The sequence below is a fragment of the Palaemon carinicauda genome, chromosome 23, assembly GCF_036898095.1.
Source record: "Palaemon carinicauda isolate YSFRI2023 chromosome 23, ASM3689809v2, whole genome shotgun sequence".
NCBI lineage: Eukaryota > Metazoa > Arthropoda > Malacostraca > Decapoda > Palaemonidae > Palaemon > Palaemon carinicauda.
This window is the reverse complement of record NC_090747.1, coordinates 42390529-42395528: the sequence shown is the minus strand read 5'-3', so window position 1 is coordinate 42395528 and position 5000 is coordinate 42390529.

Sequence of the window (5000 nt, the reverse complement as noted above, 5' to 3'; positions counted from 1 at the left end):
AGAACAAGTTCATTGACAGACAATAAACAGACAGGTTAACCACAATTATATATATATATAGTATATATATATATATATATATATATAATATATATATATATATATATATATATATATATATATATATATATATATATATATATATATATAAGAAGAGGATAACCCAAAACTTCAAGCATAAGTATGATAGTAAACAGAACTTGTTTATCTGAAAGAAAAAACATTAAATGCCACTTTTAAGATACCGAGGTATCAAAGTCATAAAAATCTGTATTACAAATCAATGACAATAGCGTTAGAAACGCTCGGCACACATGTCTGCACTTATGCTAGGTTCACCTTTGGAAATGGAACAGTCTACATGGGCAACTTAGTACCCTCACTTAGTTTGTAGTACAGTATGTAACTACACACTCACCTGGAATTAATCGTCCCAATTAAAACCACTGTTCCTCGCAGAGTTAAACAGTAGGGGTTAACGACGCAACCCACTGCTACCACAGATCTCTTTAGTTCCTCTACTTGCTTTGCATAGTGGCGAAAGAACACTCTGGAAGACTTCCAGCCAGTGTATGAACGGAGATGTTCAAAATCCATACAATTAAAGAAATTTAAGGATGAGGCAACTTTCCTCGGATCGTGACCTGCGGGTGTACTGTCAGGTTCTGCTCTGCGAATAAAATATGTGATTTTCGCTCTGAGTTGATTCAGAGATAAATTTGAGCCTGATGTTTCTCCCCTGAATAGTTGACCACCCTTGAAGTCTGAAGTTCTATGAAGATAGACCTTTAGGCATTCTACTGGACATAGAGATGCATCTTCTTTCAGAGGGCAGATTCTCTAGGGACCCCACCTGTTGGTGGGTAACTCATTCTTGGCGAGAAACGTAGGATCTGGAAACAGGTTCAGTTCTCCCCCATCCAGGAACTGAACACGACCTGCCTCTCTCGAGAGGGCTACAATCTCACTAACCCTGGCCCCAGACGCGAGTGCAAATAGGAAAATAACTTTTTGTGTCAAATCCTTTAACGCACACTCTTCATTGCTCAACAGAGAAGCGAAATGATGAACTTTGTCTAAAGACCATGAAATGGCCTTTGGAGGTGCTGAAGGTCTGAGCCTAGCGCAGGCTTTCGGAACTTTATTAAAGAACTCGTTACCTAGGTCGACCTGAAATGCATATCAATGGGTCTTGTCAAAGCAGACTTACACGCTGAAATCGTGTTAGCTGCCAACTCTTGACCATGGAGGTGGATGAAGAAAGATAAGCAGAAGTCTGTCGAGATCTCCTGCGGATTCTTCGCCTTGACAAAGGCCACCCATTTTCTCCAAGATGACTCATATTGCCTTCTAGTAGATTTGCACTTATATTCCTCTAGGAAGTCTATGCTGGCTTTCGAAATCTCGAAACGCTTTCTCACCGCTAGGGAGAGAAAATCATGAGCTGCAGGGTCCGGGTTTTCTGTAATGAAGCGCAGACAGTCGACTTCTGGACTCGCTGGGTCAGAACTGGATCTGGTAGCGGTACAAACTTCAGCCGTAGTTCCAATGCCAGGGGGAACCACACGCTGTTCGGCCACTTGTGGGCCACTATTGCCGCTACCCCCTTGAAGGATCTCAGTTTGTTGAGGACCCTCAACAGAAGGTTGTGAGGAGGGAACAGATAAATTTTGGACCCTCTGTTCCAGTTGAGGGACATCACGTCCACTGCTTCAGCTAAGGGGTCCTCGTACGGGGACACGTACAGGGGCAACTTCTTGTTGTCTTTCGTCGCAAAGAGGTCTATCTGCAGTTCTGGGACTTGATTCAGAATGAAGTAGAATGATCCTGCGTCTAAGGACCATTCCAACTCTATCGGTGTGAACCTGGATAGAGCGTCCGCCAATCGGAAGATGGCCAACATCACCAGGTTGAGAGGTGGTGACCTCGATCCTTGTTGATTCAAGCATCTCACAACTACCTCGCTGTCCATCACCAACCTTATGTGGATCGAGTGACGCGGGGAAACTTTCCTTAAGGTAAGGGGCACTGCCATAGCTTCTAGAAAGTTTATGTGAAAGGTCTTGAATAGCTTGGACCAAGGCCCCTGGACTTTTTTCCGATGAGAGTGACCTCCCCATCCCTCCTTCGAGGCGTCTGAGTGAATCGTCACCGACGGGGGAGGTGGCTGAAGAAGAACCGACTTCTTTAGATGTCTGGCTTGGGACCAAGGCCTGAGAAGAGTATGTAGCCGAAGCGGAACTGGTCTTCTCAGATCTCTTCGCACGTTTGATGCATTACTTCTCCAAACTCCGGTTGCATCCTTTAGCTGTGCTCTTAGCACTGGGTCTGTCACCGAAGCAAACTGGAGAGAGCTCAGTACCCTCTCCTGTTCGCGTCTTGATATCCTTTCGGAATCTAGAAGTCTCTTGACAGAACCCGCTATCTCCTTCCTTTTCTTCGCCGGGATGGAGAAACGGTGTGACAAAAGGTCCCAGTGGATTCCCAGCCACTGGAACTTTTGAGATGGAGAAAGTCGAGACTTTTTTCTGTTGATCTTGAAGCCTAGGTACTCTAGGAACTGGATCACTTGACTGGAAGCTTGCAAGCATTCGGTCTCGGATGCTGCCCACACCAACCAGTCGTCCAGGTAGGCTACTACCTGAATTCCCTTTAGGCGTAATTGTTTGAGAGCTACGCTCGCAAGCTTCGTAAAAATCCTTGGGGCTATGTTTAGCCCGAATGGCATGGCTCTGAAGGCATATAGTCTTCGTTGTAGCCTGAACCCTAGGTAGGGTGAGAGTCGACGGTTGATTGGAATGTGCCAATAGGCGTCTGACAAGTCTATAGGGAGGGAATATGCCCTCTTGGGCAATAAGGTCCTTATGTGTTGCAGTGTTAGCATCTTGAATTTGCAATACACTATGAACTTGTTGAGTGGCGACAAGTCCAGAATGACTCTGAGCTTTTCCGAGTCTTTCTTGGGAACACAAAACAGCCTCCCTTGGAATTTGAAGGACTTCACCTTTCGGATCACAATTTTCTCCAACAGTTCTTGAACGTACTCCTCCAGAACGGGGGTGGAGTGTTGGAAAATCCGAAGGCCCGGGGTTGGAGTGCTGTACCAGCTCCAGCCCAGTCCATTCTTGAGTAGGCTGTGGGCTCAGGGATCGAAGGTCCACCGATCCCGAAATTTCAGAAGTCTCCCTCCTACCGGTATCATCCCACTTGGACTGCCGTCCCGAGGTCTTGCCTCCCTGACCACGACCACCCCTGAATCCCCTTCCCCTTGAGGGACGCCCAGACGAGCCTCTGGCTGCCCCTCTAGGCTTTGCTCAGAAGGAAGTAGACTGCCCTTCGAACGATGGGGTGAATGCCGTGGACTGTGTCGACACGGCCTGGGGTACCCACTGAAAAGTGGTCGGGGTTTGTGCCACGATCTGGGGCACTGGAGGCAATGGCAATTCCAGTTTCTGTTGCTGTCCAAAAGGCCTGGCTGGTTGAGACGGTAGCCTAGTCCTCATAGTCTTCCTCTTTGGTTGAGGACCCTCATCCGGGGAAGACTTTCTTTTGATAGCCAGGCCCCACTTCTGGAGAAGGTTTCTATTCTCCCAGGCGGCCTTATCAACTACTTCTTTGACCAAATCGGTAGGGAAAAGGTCTTTGGCCCAAATGTTGGAGGAGATTAGTTTCCTTGGCTCGTGCCTCACCGTAGCCGAGGTGAACACGAACTCCCTACAAGCTCTCCTCGCCTTGACGAAGCCATAAAGGTCCTTCGTCACTGTGGCCAGATGAGTCTTGGCCACCACCATGAACATTTCATGGACCTTGGGGTCACTTGCCATCGTCTCAAGAGTAGTCTGAAGAGACATTGAGGCAGCCAGTCTTTCTTTTGTCTCGAACTCTCTCTGCAAGAGAAAGTCAGACAGCTTAGGGAGGTCCTCGCCGAACTGACATCCGGCGATATCAGCCTCTAACTTCCCAACTGAGAACGTAAGATGGACGTCCTTCCAGTCTTTGTGGTCCATAGGTAGGGCCAGCGACAAGGGCTTACACTCCTCCAGGGAGGGGCAAGGCTTGTCGGCCTCGACTGCTTTTAGTACAGCCGCAAACTCTTTCTGTAAAAAGGGGAAGGCTCTAGCAGGAGAGGACACAAAGGAAGGGAGCTTCTTGCTCAATGCAGCTACCTTTGAGTTAGAGAAGCCCCTCTCTTTAAACGAGGATGAAAGCAGAGCTTGAGCCTTAGTATGGTCCATCACTATGACCTCCTTCGGCTCTGTCTCCTCCTTTGAAGCTGGTTCCTTCCTCAGCCGGACACATGGTTTAGCATCTGAGCACAAGGGAAGGTCTTTCACATTGAGCCTTTCCTGGGGCCCATGTGATTCTGCAAGGCTCTGCATCCGCAGTTCCATTGCAGCCGCCTTCTCCTGATTCTCCTTCTGCATCTGTTGGATCATTCCAACAATGGAGGAGAGGGCCTGTTCCAGCTCTACTGGGAGACCGGCCGATGTTGAGGGAATAGGCTCCGGTATCTGAACCGGAGTAGCCGACACCTCGTCGACCTCTTCCTCTACCACGTCTGGGGCTTGAACTTCACCCTGGGCTTCTGCCAGGAGGTCTTCCTCCAGACGCTAGTCCACGACAGACATCCTGTCATCTAACTGGATGTCTTGCATAGCGACCGAGACTTCAGCATCCACCTGGTTCTGAACTTGGGGGATCTCCTCTTGAGGCTGGGGAATCACTGCATCAGCTGATGCCTTAGGGAAAAGATACGCCCTCATCTTCTCACTTGGAAGATAAGGTCCAGAGGTGTTCTTCTGGAAGCCCCTTACCCAGGTACGAAGCTTCTCCCTTGCTATATCCCTTGATTCCGCCATCCTAGGGGAATCAAAGGCCTCCGTAATTAGATTAATACACACAGTACATACCTGAGAGTCCCAATACCGGAGATCACCCTTGGAGACAGCGCATGCTGCGTGTCTCATACCAAACTCATGTCCGCAGAGTCTCTTGCTACG